Below are 10976 nucleotides of genomic sequence, written 5' to 3' on the forward strand. Positions count from 1 at the left end.
AAGGTAAGAAGGGAAGAAATATGAATAAATTATGGGTGACAAGTACAATAAGAAAAGGATGTGGAGGAGGAGGAGGAGGAGGAGGAAGAGGAAGAGGAAGAGGAGGAGGAGGAGGAGGAGGAGGAGGAGGAGGAGTAATAATAAAAATAATGAGTAATAATAATAATAATAATAATAATAATAATAATAATAATAATAATAATAATAATAATAATAATAATAAGAAGAAGAAGAAGAAAGAAGAAAGAAGAACAAAAACAAGAACAAGAACAACAAGAACAACAAGAACAAGAAAAAGAAGAGAGAGAGAGAGAGAGAGAGAGAGAGAGAGAGAGAGAGAGAGAGAGAGAGAGAGAGAGAGAGAGAGAGAGAGAGAGAGAGAGAGAGAGCAATTAAAGCAGGAAATACTATAAAAAAGGAAAATTCAATTAACAAAAAAAAAAGACCTATTTTTAGCACCTGACACACCTGAAGGAAAGGGAAGGAAAGGAAAGGGGAAGGAAGGGAAGGGGAGGGGAGGGGAGGGGAGGGGAGGGAAGGGAAGGGAAGGGAAGGGAAATACAGGTAAAGGAAGGGAGACAAAGGGAGGAGATGGAGAGAAGAAAGAGAGGAAAATATGAGAAGGAAAAGAGAATGGATGGGAAAGGAAAGGTAAGGATAGAAAGAAGGGAACAGAAGAGAAGAGGAGAGAAGGGAAAGGAAGAGGAGAAGAGAAGAGAAGAGAAGAGAAGAGAAGAGAAGAGAAGAGAAAGGAAGGAAAGAGAAGAGAGAGTAAAGAAAAGGAAAGACTACTACTACTACTACTACTACTACTACTACTACTACTACATGTTTATTCAAGGTCACTAACTCCTCGGTCACGTCACCTTCAAGATTTGGAGGAGGAAGAGGAAGAGGAAGAAGAAGAGGAAGAAGAGGAAGAAAAATAATAATATTGCCTTGCTTCTTTTTACCTTTCATTTTATTCAGTGCTGCTGCTCTCTCTCTCTCTCTCTCTCTCTCTCTCTCTCTCTCTCTCTCTCTCTCTCTCTCTCTCTCTCTCTAAAGTGCACAGGGTCACGTCTAAACAAACACACGCTTAGACACTCGCCAACTTACAAGCTACTATGGGAGAGAGGGAGAGGAAGAGAGAGGGAGAGGGAGGGAGAGAGGGAGAGGGAGAGAGAGGGAGGGGGAGAGTATCCGGGATGGTTAGCATTATGGGTCTTCTTAATGCAACCTCTTACCTCTCTGATAAAGCTTATCTAACGCTCTCTCTCTCTCTCTCTCTCTCTCTCTCTCTCTCTCTCTCTCTCTCTCTCTCTCTCTCTCTCTCTCTCTCTCTCTCTCTCTCTCTCTTCATTCATCCTCCTCTCACTTTAAGCTCTGTTCTTCTTCCTCCTCTTACTTCCTTTCTTCCTCCTCCTCCTCTTCCTCTCAATTCCTTTCTTCCTCCTCCTCTTCCTCTTTCTTCCTTCTTCCTGTTTCTTTTCTGACTTTTCTCTTCCTCTTATTGTTATTCTTGTTTTCATTCTCTTGTTCCTTTCTCTCCTTTCTTTAACTCTCTCTCTCTCTCTCTCTCTCTCTCTCTCTCTCTCTCTCTCTCTCTCTCTCTCTCTCTCTCTCTCTCTCTCTCTCTCTCATAATTGTCACCTGCTTTATTTCTTTCATGAATTTCTCTCCTATTCTTCATCATTCTTCCCTTCTTTATCTTCATTATTCCTTTCCATTACGTTTATCAGCTCATGTACCGTCTATAGCGGCTTTAACCCTTTAGACACTTTCCTCCTCCTCCTCCTCCTCCTCCTCCTCCTCCTCCTTCTCCTCCTCCTCTCACTAGCACTTAGTTCTTCCCACCTAGTCCACCTCCTCCTCTTCTTCCTCTTCCTCCTCTTTTTCTTCGTCTCTCCTTCACTTCTCCCAGTTCTTCATGCATCCTTCCCGCTCTTTCTGTCTCTCTTTTTCTTCTATTTCCCTCCTTCCCTCTTTCTTTTTTCTTTATTTTCTCTCTCTCTCTCTCTCTCTCCGTCTTTTGTTTTTAATCGTTTTCTTTCGTCTTTCTCTCGTTTGTTTCTCTTTTATTCTCTTCTCTACTCTTTCCTTCCTTCTTTCACCTGTTTTTTTACTTATTTCCCTCTTTCCTCTTCTTCCTTCACCTTTCTTTCTCCAGTTCTCCAATCATCCTTTCTCTTCCTCCTTCACCTCCCTTTTCATTTTTTTTCCCTGTTTCCCCCTCATCCAATTCATCCCTCACCACAGTTTAGCCTCCCTCACTTCTTCCCTCCCCCTTTCCCCTCTCCCTCCTCTTTTCCCTCCCCCCCAAGGTCAGTCTCAAAGGGAAACATTGGCCCCATCATTTAGGGGGAAACAAAGGCAGCCATTGTGTTTAAAGGCTACAACACACGTTCTCCTCTCTCTCTCTCTCTCTCTCTCTCTCTCTCTCTCTCTCTCTCTTGCCTGTTCTTTTCATCTCTTATTTTCCCGCTTCTTTATTTCTCTAGTTATCTTATCCACTTCTATCTCATTTATTCTTTTCTATCTACATTCTCATTTAAGTCAGTCTATCCTATCTCCTTGTTCATTATGATTCTCTCTCTCTCTCTCTCTCTCTCTCTCTCTCTCTCTCTCTCTCTCTCTCTCTCTCTCTCTCTCTCTCTCTCTCTCTCTCTCTCTCTCCTCGCCCCAGGTTACTTCCAATCCAACTTAAGACGTGCCTCCATGCATCCCTCCTCCCTCTCCTCCTCCTCCCCCTTCTCTCCTCCTCCTCCTTCCTCCTCCTCCTCCTCCTCCTCCTCCTCCTCCTGTCCTACTCCTCCTTCTCTTTTCATCCTCTTCCTTCTTCTTTTCCTCCTCTTTCTCGTTCTCGTCCTCGTCCTACTTCCCTTCCTCCTCCTCCTCCTCCTCCTGTGCCTCCCCCAACGACACACACAAACACACACACACACACACACCACATCACACCCTCACACTCTCCCCACAAACAAAAGTACACACAAACCTCAATTCTTTCTTACGTTCCTCTCAAATTCCACTTTTTTTTTCTCTTTCTCTCTATACAACAAGGTACCACTTCCCTTTTCTTCCCAGCCAGCAAGGGGGGTGGAGGTGGGGAGGAGCCTTCTTCTGTACTATCCTGTCTCTCCCACTAATACTCCTTCTGGCGTCTCACTCTTGGACATCAACACTCCCCAAAGGACACGGGCACTTCCCAGGGACAGTCACGGAAGGTAAGAGCATGAAGAGTAAGAGGAAAAGAGAGAATGATATAGAGAAGAAGAGGTGAGATTAAAGGAGAGGGGAAGAGGAGAGAAGGAGAAAAAGGGAAAAGAAGTAAGGGAAGAGTATGAAGAGTAACAGGAAAAAGAGAATAACATAGACAAGAGGTGAGAGTAAAGAAGAGGGGAAGAGGAGGGAAGAGAAAGGAAGGGGAGGGAAGGGGAGGAAAGAGGGGAGGGGAAGGGGTGTGTCAATAGGGTTAACACTTCTAGGACTCCGTTTAAGGTCTGCCGAGCCTTAAATCAACCCTTAACGACCAATTAGCTCAGGGGAACCATAAGAGAGAGAGAGAGAGAGAGAGAGAGAGAGAGAGAGAGAGAGAGAGAGAGAGAGAGAGAGAGAGAGAGAGAGAGAGAGAGAGAGAGAGAGAGAGAGAGAGAGAGAGAAAGGCAAAATATAAAGAAAACACAAATTTTGCAAAGAAACGATGAAGAAATAAGAGAAACGAAAGACAAAAGTACAAGAAAAGAGGAAAAAAAGAAAGAAAAAGAAAGAATTGAAAAAAACGGGAAAAAAGTGAAAAATAACGAAAAAAAAGAAATACGGAATAAATGAAAATAAATAAAACGAAAAGGAAATTAAAAAACAAAAAAAATAAAAACACTACAAAGAAAATCACACACACACACACACACACACACACACACACACACACACACACACACACACACACACACACACACACACACACACAAACACACGAAGGGTTTCCCCCACCTTGGTAACACTGGTCAGGCTCCCACGACTTTGGCAGCACTGCAGGTTGACCCGTGACCTCACACTACCCCTGTACAGGACAACAATTTTTCTCGGGTCAGGTTACTTGGGGGGAGAGGGGGAGGTGAGGAGCGATGGGGAGTGATGGGGAGGGAGAGAGAGACATGGAGGAAGATGATAAATATTGGAAAGGGAAAGGATGGGGATAGATGAAGGGTTAGAGAGAGAGATGGAGAGGGAAAGAGGGAGATAAGGAAGGATGGAATAAAGGGAGGAATTGAGGGAGATGGAGAAATGGTGAATATTGGAAGGGATGAATGGGGTTAAATATGGGTGGAGAGATTGATGGGAGAGAGATGTGGAGATAAGAAGAAAAGAAAGGTAAGAGAAAGAGAGAGAAGAGAGAATGATGAGGGAAATAATGGAGGGATGCAAGAAAAATACAGAGAAAAGGGAAAAAGGAAAAGAAAAGAAAAAGAAAAACGAAGAATATCAAAAACAGGAAAAACAAAACATAAAAATGAAAAAAAAAACACAAAGAAAAAAACAAAATAAATCAATAAATAAATAAAACATAAGAAAAACACACAAAAAATATGAAAACAAACAAAATAAACAAAACAAAACAATCAAGAGAGAGAGAGAGAGAGAGAGAGAGAGAGAGAGAGACTATTATATTCAATCACATCCATTCCCCGTTTACTCACATCCCCCCTAACCATTCCCACCCTCCCCTTCCCCCTCCCCTTCTCCTTCCCCTCCCCTCCCATCCCCGTCCCGTGAGGCAGCCCGTGGAAAGTCTCACCCGATCATAAAAAACGGGAAATTACGAGGCGGCTGATGAGAAAACGGAGATGTGGGGAGCCCAATGTCCGGCGGCCACGCAAGGACCAGATTACTGTGTGCCGACCTCCGCCTTCAGTGTTATTAGTACTGGTGGTGGTGGTGGTGGTGGTGGAAGAAGAAGAAAAGTAGTAGTAGTAGTAGTAGTAGTAGTAGTAGTAGTAGTAGTAGTAGTTGTTGTTGTTGTTGTTGTAGAACTATTATAACTGATAACAATAAGCTGTAACAGTAAAGTGGTAGTGGTGGTTGTTGTGTTGCTGCAGTAGTAGTAGTAGTAGTAGTAGTAGTTGTTGTTGTTGTTTTATAGTGGTAGTAGTAATAGTAGTAGTAGTAGTAGTAGTAGTAGTAGTAGTAGTAGTAGTAGTAGTTGTTGTTGTTGTTGTTGTTGTTGTTGTAATATCAACAACATCATTTTCTTCTGAACAAAATTTTATCATCATTTCAGTGTTTCATTCTATTTCCTCCTTCTCCTTCTTCTTTATCTTATCTTTCCGTGATGACAAATTTTAAAGTTACGAAATCACACACACACACACACACACACACACACACACACACACACACACACACACACACAACTTTTCAATCATTTTAGTTAATTTGTCACTCAGGATACAGAAGAAGGGAAAGAGAGAGTGAGAGAGAAATGGAGAGGAGAGGGGAAAAGAGGGGAGTGAGAGCGAGCGAGGGAGAGGGAGAGGGAGAGGGAGAGGAAGAGGGAGAGAGAGGGAGAGTCAGTATAATTGAGTTAAGAGGCACCGCATTATTGCCAGATGAAAGATAAAACCCTAAATAAAGACTTAATGTTATTATTTCCTTCCTTCCCCTTATTACTCTCTCTCTCTCTCTCTCTCTCTCTCTCTCTCTCTCTCTCTCTCTCTCTCTGTTCACATTATTATGGTATTTCCTTTAATTTATCCATTGTTTCAAGCTGCATTTCACTTCCTCTCTCTCTCTCTCTCTCTCTCTCTCTCTCTCTCTCTCTCTCTCTCTCTCTCTCTCTCTCTCTCTCTCTCGGCCTCCCAGGGTTGGCCACGGACACCCACATCGCTTCGTCGGATGATTTTTACTTGACAAATTACCTCGTTTATTTTTTCCCCCGTCGTGTTGGTCGCCTTTCTGTGAGTCCCTCCGCCGCCGCCGCCGCCTCCGCCACCCAGTTCTCGCAATAAAATACGACAGCCAATCAAGAGGCGTAAATTCACCGCCAATCTTCCTTGCGAGCCAATGGGAAGCCGCCACGTCACTAGGTTATCATCACGGGGGCCAATCAGCTGAGGGAAACGAGTAGTGGTGGTAGTGGTGGTGGTGATGGTCACGAGAAACACTCACACGTCTGTTCATTTTTTCCCCCATGTTGCCTATTAGTGCGTCGTGTGTTGTCATCGTCGTCACCACCTGCTCTTCCCCTCCCGCGACGCCCTTCACCTGCGTGCGATCACCTGTCACGCCGCCTCGCCCGCCTGACTGACGCCCCCAGTCCTCCCGCCGTGACACTTGTGACATCCGCCTCGCCAAGACCCTTCCACAGGTAGTCCATCCAGTAATTACCTGCCGCCTTCCGCCCCCAAGGTATTAAAATGCAAATATAATGGTGGGTGTGGGTGTTTCCACGAGGGGTGAGCGGCCCCCGGGAGGTAAGCAGGTAAGGAGGTTGAGACGCCGCGGACACTTCATCATACCGCTCCTCCTCTTCCTCCTCCTCCTCCTCCTTCTCCTCTTCCTCCTGGGCCCTTTCTTTATCCCGTCCCGGCCTTTACCTCCACCTGCTCCTCCTCCTCCTCCTTACCTGTCCAGGCCGCGGCAGGATGGAGCACCTCCTTGTTTACCTTTCTTCGTGATTACGGTGAAATTAACCATTAGAGCGTAACGGCGTCAATTGCAGGGCCGCGGGAGGGGCGGGAGGGCGGGAGGGCGGGGCGGGGCGGGTGTCTGTCAGGCAGCAACATGAGCCGCCTCCCTTGCACCCTCGCCACGCTCTGTAATCATCACCGCCCCCGCGACCTTGCCCATTCTTCGCGGTTTTGGTAGTCTATAATCTACGTCGCCCGGCTGATCGCTCCCCGCCTCGCTCTCCTCTCGCTGGGAATAAAACTGGTGTCATTTATTCGACGCCCTGCAATCGGCCCCGCGGGAAACAATATGCCCAGACACGCTCACTCCTGCAGGAATCCGCGCAAAAACATTATATACACCTGCCGACCTACCCGCTTACTGCACTGCTGGATAGAAGAGGCAAACGTGCATGGGGAAATGAGATTAATACAGTGACGGTCTGTGTGTCTTTGGGTGGTGGTGGTAGTGGTGGTGGTTGGGGAAAAAGTTGTACAAATAAAGGTTGCGGTTTGGGGGATTTTTGCCAGATTAAAGTGGAGGGAACCTTTTCCTTCGATTCGTTTCGGGTAGGAATGGTTAGGTTAGTTGGCTGGACTGACTGACTGACTGACTGACTGACTGACTGACTGACTGACTCGCTCTCTCTCTCAACTCACGAAACACCACTACCATCACCACCACGACCCTTACTCTGTCCCCCTCACACAGACACACACACAGACGACTCAATACAGGGCCGTCTTCTCCCCCTCACCCCCTCACCCTCCCACGCTCCCCCAATACCCATCGCCCAGGAGCGGCAGCATCTCTCACGCTCTGGGCGGCGAAGGGAAACCAAAAAAAGAAGCTGGTGACAAAAACAGTAGCCAGTAACAGGTTGGAAATTAGACGGCGGGGCTTTTACGACAAGGGTGAGTGGCTGGCAGGGGTAGGTGTTCAGTCCTCCCTCCCCCTGTAGAGATGAAGGGGTGAAGGGGCAGGGAGGGTACTAGCACTGAGGCTCTTAAGTATCATAAGTGCTTATATATTTAAGTCTATTGATAGTTAAGGTACGGTAATAGTATTTTTTTCTTCTTTTTTGTTTAGTTTGGTGTATATTTGGAATAGTACCCCGTGTATTGTTGCCTCGTTTTCTGTTGCTTAACCCTTTGACTGTCACTTGATACACCTTTCCCTAATTACTAATCAATCACTCTGAGACATCTTTGTTTGTTCTACAGCCACATCCAATCTCTGAACTGAGAAGAAATTGCAAAATCTATTCTTTTTCATTGCTAACTTTCTTGTAGATGCTTATAAAGACTTCACGCATTGCTTCTGGTGCTGCTAATTGTTTCATGTCGCAGTGAAACGGTTAAGGGTATGTTGTGATGGATATGAAGAAGAAGGAAGGGCAGGAAGGAAGAAAATGTTTATATACAGTTGCAGAAGTCAGGTGGTGTGTGTGTGTGTGTGTGTGTGTGTGTGTGTAGGCGTGACTAGTAAGTTGAAATATATATGAATGAATAAATAAACAACAACAACAACAACAACAACAACAACAAAACCTCCCATAACCACTTCCCCTTCTCGCCAACCCTCACATCACACCACATCAATCTTTTCATTCCCACCTGCAGTCTCCCCCACCTCCCCCGTGCAGCTCTTCATCAGCACACCTGTACAGCATCTCAGTCATCACAGCGGCGCAGACCCAAGCAGCATCCCTCATTACTGCAAAATACCTGCATTACCACCTGTCATCATTACCGCTCGAGTCACCTGCGCTGCGAGGGGTCACCTGCTCACCTGTCTTCCTCACCTGTGATCCCTTGAGACTAACGGGAGTGAATTTATCTGTCCGCTACACGACTTAACTTTTTTTTACCTGTTTATTAGATTGATGTTACTTAATATTGTAAAAGAATGAATAAAATGATCAAGGAGAAAAAGCAAACAAATTATAGAAAGGAATAAAACAAAAAAGACAAAAAAAATCATTAAAAATCATAAATAACACAACAGGAAGAAGTAGAGATAAAAAAATAAATAAAGAAAATTACCTCAAAAAAAAAAAACTGAAAAAAGCAAACAAATTATAGAAACCAATAAAACAAAAAAACAAATGAAGATCACACAAGAAAAACAATAAATAAAAACATAAATAACACAGGAGGAAGTTACCTGGTTTCCGCTGGGTCACCTGAAGGCACACACACAGGTGACCAGGCGCTGCAGGTCACACGGGTAGGCCAGGTGAAGTGTGGGTATTTCCTGGGCAGGTGGTCAGGAGGTGGCGGCGCACTGGGTGGTGGGCGGAGGGCAGGTGGCGCGCACAGGTGGTCCAGGGCGCACGGGAACACCAGACACCTGCAAAACGGAAATGGATATGAATTCTTGACAAGGTCGTCGCCTCCGCCCTCACCTTGCTGATTGGCTGGACTGACTGGCGGAAGGACTGTCAGTGTGGTGTGTTTATCATTATTATTGTTATCTATGTGGTTATTCATTTGTCTGTCTATCTATCTTTTTCTTTTCGTTTTTCTCTTTTTTTATATCCCTGTTATTTGGTGTAGTGCATTTACCATTATTATTGTTATCTATGTTTTTGTTTATTGATTTATCTGTTCATATGTCTTCTTCGTTTTAATTGAATGAATGATTAATTCTTGGCGTAGCTTGCTTACCTGTCTGCCATTGTTAGTATTCATTTACATGTATTCACTCATTTGGTGTTATTAATTTAACTGTTCATTTATTCATCATCCTTTTCTATCTATATGTGCACAGACTGACTGACTGATTTAGCGTTTACTGATTGACTGAATGGATGGATGGAATGTTGGTACTGACTGACTGACTGAATGGATGGAATGTTGGTACTGACTGACTGACTGAATGATGTTTAAGATTGGCCCTCCACCACCGCCTGACTAGTAGACTGAAAGATCAAGTGTATTATAATTCGACTGACTGACTAACTTATCCTACTGACTGAGTGAATGGACAAATGAATCAATGACTGACGGAATGAATGAATGACTTAAGGATAAACTGACTAGCTGACTGATTTCTTTGTTTTCCAGTGCATATTTTGACTACTATTTCGTGTAGACTGACTGACTGACTGACTGACAAACTGAGTGACTGAGTGACGGAATGACTGACTGAATAAATGAATGAATGAATAATTGATTGACTTCGACTGACTGATTGACTGAATGAGTGAATAGTTAATTGACTTTAAGATTGACTGGCTGACTGAATGACTGACTGAATTGATGAATAAATTATTGAGTTTATGACTGACTGACTGACTGACTGACTGATTAACTGAATGAATGAATGGATGATCGAGTTATGACTGACTGACTGACTGGTGTTCTTTCCAGTGTACATTTGGACTCAATGACTAACTGACAAACTGACTAATAATCTTTCTAGTGCACTTTTTGACTCAATTACTAAGTACTAAATAACAAGAAAGAATGAACAAACCACCTTCACAACACTCCTCTCATCACGCGCCCATCAGAAGAAAGAATAAGCAGACGGAAACTACACTACCAAAAACAAAGGAATAAGTGACGGTCTGGATGCGTGAGCGGCTGAAGTGAAGAGCGAGTGTCGATCATAACGCCACTTGTCCCCCTTCGTAAAAAATAATCGTCAAATAATTGTGGACTTTCCGGTCATACCTCTCCCTCCCTCTCTCTCTCTCTCCCTCTTACCTCTATTTCCTCTTTCCTTTCCTTTCTCCAGACAGTTTCTCTCTCTCGTTTCTCTCTCCCTTCCCACGCCAGCCTCATCTCGCGACACCCAGACCTCTTCTTTCTCTCCCACCTCTCCCTCCACCTCTCCCGCCACCTCTCCCTCCTCCTCCTCGACCCCACACCGCGCACCTCACCTGTCATTAAGGCCCGGGCGGCTCACCTGGATCATAAGAGGTGATGATTTATAGGCGTTCCTTCTGCCACTCGTCCACCTTCCCGCCAAACACACCTGGCCTCCTCCCCCTCCCCCTTTCCCTCCCCCTCCTCCTCCTCCTCTTCCTCCTCCTTCTCCTCCTCTTCCTCCTCTCACCTGGGTGGCACGAAAGGTGGCGGACTTTTTGCCTCGTATGAGAAGTGAGAGTGTGCGTGTGTGTGTGTGTGTGTGTGTGTGTGTGTGTGTGTGTGTGTGTGTGTGTGTGTGTGTGTGTGTGTGTGTGTGTGTGTGTGTGTGTGTGTGTGTGTGTGTGTGTGTGGTCCGACATCTCATCTGTGTAAATAGAAAAAAAAAAAAGAAATAATAATCATGATTGTCGCGACACACACACACACACACACACACACACACACACACAC

The sequence above is a fragment of the Scylla paramamosain genome, chromosome 32, assembly GCF_035594125.1.
Source record: "Scylla paramamosain isolate STU-SP2022 chromosome 32, ASM3559412v1, whole genome shotgun sequence".
NCBI classification, from domain to species: domain Eukaryota; kingdom Metazoa; phylum Arthropoda; class Malacostraca; order Decapoda; family Portunidae; genus Scylla; species Scylla paramamosain.